The sequence below is a fragment of the Myotis myotis genome, unplaced genomic scaffold (genome assembly GCF_014108235.1).
Source record: "Myotis myotis isolate mMyoMyo1 unplaced genomic scaffold, mMyoMyo1.p scaffold_m19_p_2, whole genome shotgun sequence".
NCBI lineage: Eukaryota > Metazoa > Chordata > Mammalia > Chiroptera > Vespertilionidae > Myotis > Myotis myotis.
The window spans coordinates 186,603,121-186,614,354 of record NW_023416324.1 but is presented as its reverse complement, the minus strand read 5'-3'; the positions used below and the strand labels follow the sequence as shown (position 1 = coordinate 186,614,354).

Below are 11,234 nucleotides of genomic sequence, written 5' to 3'. Positions count from 1 at the left end.
ATTTGGGATAGTTTGTTGTGCAGCAGTAAACAACGAAAGCATTGCCCTCATCCGTCCTGTCAGTGATAGCCTGGTCAGCTCTGAACCCTCCACAGGTGGGGCTGGTAGTAGTATAAGGGCACTAACTAACTCCTTTTCCCTACAGAAAAGTGCCTGAGAATGGGTGGCTATTACCATATCCAGAATCAAAAAGGGTGCTTCGAGTGGATTTCCGCTTCTGGACATGGTCTGAACATTTGGCTCTCACCCTGTGTGCTGAGTCTGTCTTACAGACGTGCTGTCCTGGCCGAGGACTGAACCCAATCTGGTTGGCTGAGAGCAGTGACCTCCCAACTCATTACTGTCACTGCCCTTTCTTAGGGCTGGACCTTGCCTCTTCCATCCCTCACACTGACTGGCAGGTCCACTTAACCTACAGCAGCCAAGCCACTCACCAGAAGTGGACCGAAAGCCCTGGTTCCCATTCTACCCTCTTGTTCAGGACCACTCAAAGATCTATTCTAATCCAGGCTGCCAGCCAAGCTTTGCCTTCATGGATTTGGTAATTTGGACTCTGGCCCCTCCTTAGAAGCAAACAGCTCTCTCTTCACTCCCAGCCATCCTACCCAATATGTTCCTTCTCCTTAGTAAGAGTTCTTGTAACAGCGGACACACCTGCAGAGATAAGGAGGCAGGCTGAGCAATGTGAGGTGGTGGTCACTAGGGGGCAAGTGGACCTCCAGGCAAGCCAAGAGGCAGAGACAACCAGAACTCCTGGGACCACTGTGCTGGAGTTTCTGGCATCCAGTCCCAAGCATCATGTAGAAAAGCAGGCAGGGACAGCCACCGTGTTTTGCTAAATCAGTCCTGTGCCATGGGAGGGCATTTCTCCTAGCTGTTATGTAAAACTTGCAATCCTGGGTCTCTGGTTCTCCCAGAGATCTGTAAAGGGCCTACATTTTTTTTTTTAAGGCAACAAATCTTTATTAAACACCTGCAAAGTTACTAGGAGGAGGACATGATGCTGGACATACTGGCAAAGCCCATCTTCACCATGATGTTCTTGGGCTACACATGAAGATCGGCCCCATTCGTCAGCGCTCCAGCCTACTTGCTCACCACACCTCTATTTCAGTTGACTGTTGGGGTCAGGTCTCCGAGCATCTCCACCAGCAGCCAACGATGATGTGCTGGTAAGTGACACCCACAACATGGCAGATAAATTAGATAAATTTCCAGGCAGAATCTTCAAAACCAGTTCTATCTTCCAAAAGACACATGTTTTCATCCAGGGCTTGCCGGAAGGCCTGGAAGTGCCAGGTCTCCAGCAGGTCTCAGAGGTACAAAATCTGTCGGATGGGCTGTTCTTCTTGATGGGCCTGGTTAATCGTGAAGTTACTGTGGGCAGGCATCGTGGTGAAAGTCTTTAGCAGGATCTGGGTGGTGATCATGGCCTGAAAGAAGGCTGGATAGAACTGCTACCACTTCAGGACAGCCAGGCTGGCTTCCAGATCATAGGCATTCTCCTTGACCTGTGTCTCCACATAGTGCTCCAGGGAGGCCAGATTCTCAGAACTGTGTCCTTGAGCAACTTGTCCACGTTCGCTCTCGTCTGCTCAAACTCTGCTGTGACTGCTGTTGCTTTCCACTCGAGGGATGGAGCCAAAGTACCGGCAGGTGCAGGGTCCTCGAGGACTAGAAAAGGAAGTGATCTGGCCTACTGTCTTTTAATAATACTTTTCTGCTTAAACTAGCCAGAGTGGATTATTTTATCTGGAATTAAGAGCACTGAATTTACCATCTTCCAACGTGTTGTGATCTTTGAATCATTCAGAAAATCCTACAGCCATAGACCATTTATTTAATTTTTGTTCGTAGATCCTGACAGATAGTACTATTAATACTGAAGATTATCATGAGCTCTACTGTACTAGTAGAAAATTAACAAGTACCATTCAGTAATGTTAAAAACAATGACCAGAGATAATAAATGTAGTATTGATAATAAAAGGCCTTAACTGTTAATAAACAAATTTATGGTTCACTCCCTTTTGGCATTTCTATTTTGGGGGAAGGTTTATAAGAGTTCACAATAATACACATATGTAATTAATGAGCATTTTGGAAATACATGAAAAAAATACTCAATAGTATGCATGACCAAAAAAATTTGGAAACCACTGCTGTAAATTCAAAGTATTCATTCTTAAAGAGACCTTAAAGAATATCTAATCTAGTAGTTTGTAAAAAAATTTTGATGGTAGAAATCTTTCTTCAAAGAAAGCCCCAATACCTAAAACAAACAATATATTTGGTAGGGTCCTTCCTCTGCTATTTTCCTGAAGGGTCCAGAGCAGTGCTATTTGCAAACCACTGATATTCTAGACCACTCTCACTTTGCAGATTAGGAAACTGAGGCCCCAAAAGTAAATGACTTGGCCAAGATGACTTTTCTATTTGATGACTGAACTGGGGCTCAACCTACATTTCCTGAGTCACTTTTTGGCCAGAGTTCTTTCCACGATATTACATTATTTCATTGAAATGCTAGTCTGGTGATGCTCTTTTCCTTTGTGTTCTGAGATGTTGAGAGGTGTTTGCCAGTCTGCGTCTGGGGAGTGTCTGAGAAGCTGGAGGGAAGTATTGGAGAGCCCCTATCCACTGCCCAACCCTCAGAATTTCCAAGCAAGGTTGATCATATAAAAAAAAATTTTAATGAGTTCACTATGTATTTTGTTTCTGCTTCTTCTTGCCTGTTGGCTTTAGTCAAAAGAATCTGAATTGGAAGCTCAGCCAAACATTTTCAACGGATCCAATCGCAGTCACGCTGTCATCCGATAGAAATGTAGCATCACCCGAACCTCTGGGCTCTTGTTCACACATGTGGCTTCCAACCAGCAAAGGAATAAACTATAGTGACTACAAGCAAATATCGCTGAACTTCACTGAGATTGATGACAATGGTAATAAAAATAGTCGTTTCCATGACCAACACTACCAGTAAGTCAACAGTTAAAAGGGGATAGTTTTAAGAGTAACCAGTGCATTAGCTCTTGTCAATGAGATTCCTTTTGGCAGTAATATATGCTGGGGATTAAGTTAAACCAAATGTTTGTAACAATGGAAATGTAGTCATGTTAACAGTTAGGATTATCGTCCCAGTGAATATTTACTGTAGTTACATTCAAATTTACCCTTTTGGACACTGTTTGATTATTTTCATCTCTTATTGATAAATTCCATTTTAGATTCAAACCAGCAGAAAGCATCCTTTGACATTTTAAAAGCCTTGAATTTTATTTTCTTTTAACATTTTTATGCTTTTTTTTTTTTTTTTTTACTGCTGGTTCCCCTGCTGCCTGTGCAGTGGAGGGAGTAAGCAACAGAAGCCCTGCTTGAGAAAGTTCTGTAAGTTTTTCAGCCACATTTTACTTTACATGGAGCTCATAATGCTCGGACCCAGCCATGGCTGAACACTACATGGCTTTTTCCTGATTTCTCTTTGATTTTGCATCTGTTTTCTGCCACTTGGTTACTTTGTGGCCAGGCAGGTAAGAGGCCCAAAGTTGACTTTATAGCCTGGGAGATTACCTGTTCCCTGCGCCTAGAGGAAGCCAGTACAGAAAGGCCCATCCAGATATGACTTCACATGAAGCTAACCTTCTGCTGGCTCCTGGGGTGACTCGGGCTGTTCTGAGTGCAGGATTCAGCAAGACTAGGAATGAGTGTTGTGTATCACAAGCATACTTTGTTATTTAAAGGACTTCTTCTGAAATTGCTCTGTAATAATATTTTTTGTTGATTAATATACAGAAAATGCATTTTATCTCATTAAGCCAGTATGTGACACTTGGTCATGTTTTTAACCTGTAGAATAAATGGAGGAGGGTGATAGGGAAGTTGCACTTTGGGTTGCTTTGCTGTGGTTTCCTTTGATTACTTTTGATCATATACATACAAGGGTGATGTATATTCCTCCACACTGAGAGGAGAGAGGCCCCACGAACGACTTCAGAACACCCAGGACTCGTGAGCTTCGAGAGGGCCCTCACAGGGGCCCTCTGAGCTTGTCCTTCCCTTTCCCAGGCTGCCACACCACAGCGATGTTCATAACAGTGGAAACGTCCTTCTGTTAATAGTTGGAATTATGGTCCCAGTTAATATTTACTGTAGTTACATTTCAATTTACCTTTGTGGACACTGTTTGATCAGGGGAGGAAGAAACCCTTGCTCATTCCCAGGTTGCCCCCAGGCCACCATACAAACATCAGTTTTTCCGTGGCCCCGCTCCTAGAGAATCACTGGTCCTCAAGTGTGAATTGATTGTCCATCTGCTGTTACATAGTGGTTTTTATAGTGAGTTGAATCTATAATCACCTACAAAGCTTTATTAAAACACCGACGCTGAGGTTCCATGCCAAACCAACTAAATCAGCACTTTTGGAGGCGGGGCATGAACAACACTATGTGTTAATGGCTCCCCTGAAGATTTCCACTTAAGTACTCTCCCTGCAATGTCTTTGATTTCATAGAGATCTTTGATCCATTGGCCCAATTGCCTTTTTCATCATTCATCACTTTCTTGTGTTATGATATACAGATACCCATAGTCCCTAATTATAATCATGGGCAAGCATTAAGTCTCTCCCCACTGTAATATTCCCCTAGTAAACTCCCCTAACACCATTAAACTCACTGTTAGAACTACTCCAGGCCTGGACCAGATCTCCCAAAGATTTCACATGTTTATGGAAAAACATATAACCAACCATGTTGGCTGTTTTAACTTTAACACCAACACAAATCTCAGTTGGGCACACAGCACAGTTCAAAACCCCTATTAATGCTTTCAGATGTTCAGTCAGTTCATACTACGTCTTCTATTTTCTTCTCCAAATCTCCTATATTCCCTTTTTCTCCCCACCAATCTTGGCAGGTCCCTCATAATTCACTGGGAAAAATACAGATATCAGACGGAATTCCTCATCTTCCTGCCTCCAACTCCACAAAACATCTCTATCCACACTCTCTGCCCTCCCCCTACTGGCTATGGATAAAATCTCCCTATTTCTATCAGAGACCAACCTTCCATTTCTGCTCTTGACCTCTTCTCCTGTCTTTTGAGGGAATTCATCCTTCCCTTCATAACAATGCACTGTCAATTTCTTCCATTTTTACAAATATGCTTCAGTATCTTCCATCTTAAAACAAAGCACATGTTCCTTAACTCTACATCCACCTTGGCTGTCACACCATATCACTGCTTCTCTTCCCTTTACAACTTCTTTAAAGAGTTGTTTTGAGTGTCACTCCCCACTTCCTCAATACTCCAGTGAAAACAATATTATCAAGATTGTCTTCCAAACAACTTTTCTTGGATATCTAAAAGGAACCTAAACTTATTATGTCCACAAACAATTTCTTTTTTTTTAACTCCAAAAAATAACCTGGTCCTTCGCCAGTTTTCCCATTTAACTCAATCGCACCTCATGCAATTAGTTCAAGCCTTGATCCATCTCTTTTTCTCACACCCCATATGCAATTCATCAAAATGTTTTATTGGCTGTTCTTCCAGAATATGTCCTGAATCCATTCACTTTTCTCCATTTCCTATCACTCCAATCAATCACCATTATGCTTCATTTGGACTTACCCAACAGCCTCCTGACAGTCTCTTATCTCCACTCTTACCTCATAATGTTCATTTTCTACACAGCAACATGTGTGTGCTTTAAAAACACAGAAGAGATCATGTCCAACAGCTTGCCATTACACTTAGAATAAATCCAAACATTCTTAAGGTCTGATGGACCTGGGTATTGCCTTCTCATCAAACCTCATCTTAGATACCTACTCCCACCTTTTCTCCAACATGTATGTTTCTCAGTTACTCCAGAAAATCCCAACACCTTCATTCCTGCTGAGTCTCCTAAAAGGCTCGCCTCCCTTGGTCGATCAATGATTCTCTCTCATCATTGATGCTTCTATCTCTCTCTTTCTCTCCCCTCCTCTCTCTGAAATCAATAAAAACATATTTTTTTTAAAAAAGATTCTAGCATTGAAAAGCATTAAGATTTTTAAAAATAATAATAAAACAAAATGCTTGCTTTCCAGACCTTCTATTGTTCAGCTCCTGTTCTAGCTCAACAGTCAATTTCTCTCCCTGACCATTCATTCTAGAGCAGTCACCACTTTTTATTATGTTACTTTTTATTTTTATATCCCATCACTTTTTTATTATGTTACTTTTTTTTTTTCATGGCACTTGTTCAACAAATGAAGTTATTTTAGTTGACACCTCAAGAGCAGATAAAGCTGGTTTTAAAAATATTCTCCAGGGATTTGTTTAATAAGGAAAAGCCTTTGGGTGAGATAAACCCTGAGGAAGTCTAAAAACAATACCTCATCATTAAGGGCAGTGCCTGGATTGCACAGGTGAGTATTATTAACTTTCTTGAATGTCCTTCGGAAAGGTTTGAATTTTGGTGGGTATAATCAGTATTTCAGCTCTAGCTCTAACATCCAGATTCTTTGACTAAGGTGCATGCCCAGAAGAATTTTGGATCATATGTTTTATGTTCCTCTCTCTCAGCAAGAGGCCACCAACTCAGGGGACTTCTTTCACCTTTCTTGCCAATGTTTAAACGATCAGTATCTGGCTTGGAACAAGTTTAGTGATGGTCTAAGGACTCTGGTCTTTACTTCTCATAGAGTAAAAGCCCTTCCATGGTTAGTTTAAGAAGTAATTATTTTTTCACTAAACTTCCTTTCGATAAAGGACATAACTAATTTTGCCTCCTTCCAAGTGATAACACCACAAGCCACTTTGAGGAGCTAATTGGGAGATACCCATTTTGAATTCGTTGATACCACTGACAAATGAGAAATATACATGGATAATTTTCCTTTACTGCCAATGGGTATCAAACAGCACATGTATTATAAAATAAAGTTCTCATCCCTACTGTAATAATAAAGGGGTTGAAGGAGGGGTTAATTCACAAAATCTGGAATCAGTGTTCAGCCAACGGTAATTGTAATAATCATCACCATCAGCCTGATCAGTCCCGTGGGGCGTAAGTCAGGACCTAAAGTAATGCATTTTTATCTAAGCTGATGAAAAATTTTACCTGAGATCCAGAGCAGCCTCTCAAGGAGCCAAATTTGATGACTGCCACTGGCAGCAATGAATATATTGAATTCCGAGGTCAGAATTATTGTTTTAAGTGTTTTCTGAGTGAAACCATATTCGAAGGAATCTGAAATTTCATTCTCATGTTGAAAAATCTTTACAAGTCCTATGTATGAAATGGAAACAGAACAAATGTGGATAAATGATTAGAAATTTATTAAGCAAGGAAGGTAATATCAGCAGCAATATATATTACAGAGAAATGGAGACCAACCTCTGCTTCCTGGTTTGGGGGTTCCCTTTAAAATAACATGCAAGAGAATGGCTGGCGGTGGGGGGTAGATGCCAGAATGAGATCAGGCATCATATGTGGTTTACAGAATAAAACCATAAAATCCCAGGATTGAAATGGATCTGAGGCTTGAATCCCATTTTTAACATTAAGGTGAACCTTTACTATGTATCAAGCATTAGTTCTATTCGGGGTTCAGAAGTAAGGGCTTAGGCTTTATCTTTAAAGATAGAATAGTCTTGAACAGGACTATCAGTTAAGATGCAACTCAAATAAAACAATCCTGGTCCTGTTCAGGTAGCTCAGTTGGTTAGGGCGGCATCCTGATATCTCTCTCTTTCTTCTCTTTGATTCTGCAGCAGCCTGTAAGCAGCTCCAGGCTATATCACATCCTATCAGCAGCTTCAGACGTCCCAGTGAAGTTCTGAGTATGGCCCAGCCAGCGTGGCTCAGAGGTTGAGCATCCACCTATAAATCAGGAGGTCACAGGTCCATCCCTAGTGAGGGCACATGCCTGGGTTGCGGACTCGATCCCCATTGTGGGACATGCAGAAGGCAACTGACCAATGATTTAATTTAAAAAATATTTTTTAAAAAAATCTGACCATGCATCTCATTGGAAGAACTTGGGACATGTGTCCATCATTCTCCCCCATCACTGTGTACAGCAGCGGTTCTCAACCTGTGGGTCGCGACCCCTTTGGGAGTCGAACAACCCTTTCACAGGGGTCGCCTAAGACCATCGGAAAACACATATATAATTACATATTGTTTTTGTGATTAGTCACTATGCTTTAATTATGTTCAATTTGTAACAATGAAAATACATCCTGCATATCAGATATTTACATTACGATTCATAACAGTAGCAAAATTATAGTTATGAAATAACAACGAAAATAATTTTATGGTTGGGGGTCACCACAACATGAGGAACTGTATTAAAGGGTCGCGGCATTAGGAAGGTTGAGAACCACTGGTGTACAGGAATGGGATATGCTGATTGTGCAGGGCTGAATTCTATGTCCACCTCTGCAGCCTTCACCAGACCACTTGAACTAAGATTAAGAAAGAAGCGTCTCCAAAGGAAAACTATGAGTAAATAAAGCAGACCAAAGTAGCACATGAGAATAAAATTATTTTAGTGATATTTAGGTGTAATGCATGAGACATAGGGGAACAATTGGCTAATTTGGGGGAGGGGCAGGAAAGACTCTGGCATAACACTGGAATTCAGGCTTGAGTATCTGGGTATGATGCTGACAATAACCAAGCTGTTGACTGTGTACATGGAGAACCAAGTAGGGAATGAGAGGGGGACTGAGGAGGTTAGAGATAATAATAATAATTTATACTAATAAAAGGGTAATATGCTAATTAGACCAGATGTCTTCCCGACATCCATCCGGACATCCTTGTGCACAAAGCCATGGTGGCGGGGGCCAAGGCAGAGGTGGTTAGGAGTGACCAGGCCAACAGGGGAGCAGTTAGGGGCAATCAGGCCAGCAGGCAGAGGTGGTTAGGGGATATCAGGCAGACAGGCAGAGACAGTTAGGGAGGATCAGGCAGGCAGGCAGGTAAGCAGTTAGGATCCAGCAGTTCCAGATTGCAAGAGGGTGCAGGCCAGGCTGAGGGACATGCCACCCCCCCCACCCCCCCCCACCCCCCGCCTGCCGTGCACTAATTTTGTGCACCGGGCCTCTAGTAATAATAATAATAATACAATACAACTACACTCCCTGCCAAGCCAAGAGAAAAGGAACAGCAGCAAGTAACAGAAAATATAGTTCTAACATTTAGAACAGACCACTGGACTGGAGATACTGATTTTTAAAAATTCTTTAGTTCTACCTTTGTTTATATAGGCACTTAAAGAAGTATTTATTTTAATAGGCAAAGCACTATGATTTTGAAATTTTTCTAAACACATCCTGCCTCAGTTATCTTGATTATACTTTCAATTCTCCAATGTCTTCTTTCCTCTTTCTCTTAGATAATCAATATCTTTAAAACACCAAAACAAGGGATTAAATTGCAATAGTTTAAGATGAATAGTGACTGGAACCTGCAGCCATAATGAAAAATAGCATCTAAATTTTTGAACCCACATGAAGCCAATACATTGTCCCTAAGTCAGGTTTAATTAAAGTGCCACATTTGTCTACTCCAAAAGTGTATGAATAAATCTTCAAAGCCAAATTAGTATTTTAAAATACGAGTTGGCCAATGCAATATGAGTTAGCGTACAAGCAGATTAAAATGCTATTTCTATTTTGAAACAACATAGTTAAAGATTTACAAACTTTAAACAAGATTTCTCGTACATAAATTTGGTCTTTCTTTTAGCTGTGATCACTATAACAGAGATTTAGTCGCCTGGTTTCAAAAGAACAAGAACAATTTTATAAAATACCTCTTAAATCTACATTAGGTGTATTAATCCCTTAAACTGGAAATAACTTTATTTTGAATACATCTCTGAGGGTGTACATGGTTGTCAGCAACTCAATACTACCACTGTTACTAGTACATATTGATAAAAATATTTCTAAAAATAGATAAATTCAATTTACTGCATGTTAATAACAGATTATTCTGGAAGAAGACAGAACATACATGCCCTGTAATAGACATTGTTAGATGTCTAGCCAACAACCATTTTCCTCCCTCTTCTCTTTTCTTATAGAACCTTGGTTGCTTATAGATGTGTGCGTTCCCTCCCAGGCCTTTGCATCAGAGGAGGTTGGCCCTGCTCCCATCTCAGAGGGAAATCCCAATTGGTCTAAGACCACCCCATTCCCCTCACAATTATTGATCCAGACATTTGTTTGTGTGATTTTTAGGGCAAGTTTGCTGGGAAGCAACTGGAATTAATTTCTTTACTCTTAAAAAGAGCCACAAGGGAGACACCAATTCTTATCTGCCATAACCACCTTGCCTCCTAGAGGTGAGCTAGCCTGAAGACAGCCCACAAACTGAGAAGGGCACAGTGGAAAGATGGAGAGAACCTCAGTCCTGGTTGATGTTGAGCCACTGAATAAATGAGTCCTGAAGTCATTAGAGTGGGAGACTTTTATGTAAAATAATATTCCTTTTTTTAAAAAATATTTTTTATTGATTTCAAGGAGGAAGGGAGAGGGAGAGAGAGATAGAAACATCAATGATGAGAATCATTGATTGGCTGCCTCCCAGCCCACAACCCAGACATGTGCCCTGATCAAGAATCTAACTGTGACTTCCTGGTTCATAAGTTGATGCTCAACCACTGAGCCATGCCTGCCGGGCATAACGTTTCCTTTTTTTTTCTTTTAACAGTTGTGAGGTGGATTTTTTGTAACTTGTGGCCAAAGGATCCTGATACACAATTTCATTGTTTTTTTAAACTATTATAATAGTGAGAGGTTAAGAAAAATAATAGCAAAAAGTGACATGATAAAAAAAGAACAAAATATATTTTATTTCTAGGAATTTACATTCTGCAGATATACTCATGTCCCATGCAGAGAGATATAGTAATGTCTAGGGGTTGTTCATGTAAATGTCCCTGAATAGGAGAGTGGCTAAATTATTTCTAGTAAAACATACTGTTGACTCCCTGCTCTACTTCTCCTACCTCTTGATGGGCCTGATCCTCCAGTTAGCACAGATTGCCATCTAAGCAGTAGCTGCCACAAATGCCACAATCTCCAGCCAACTTACACAAATCACCAGGACAGCCACCACTGGAGCCCACGGTTCGTCCCTAGCAGCAATGTAAATCATGATGACCAGGTGGACGTGGCACTGTATGGTTGATTATCTTCACTGACTTTGACCAAAGTCTATTGCAAA

At 40.9% G+C, this 11,234-nt stretch overlaps 1 pseudogene; it reads right to left on the bottom strand.

Annotated features, from left to right (window-relative positions):
• Positions 1–984: 984 nt before the first annotated feature.
• LOC118675774 lies at positions 985–4,751 on the bottom strand (annotated as a pseudogene).
• Between the last annotated feature and the right edge of the window lie 6,483 nt (positions 4,752–11,234).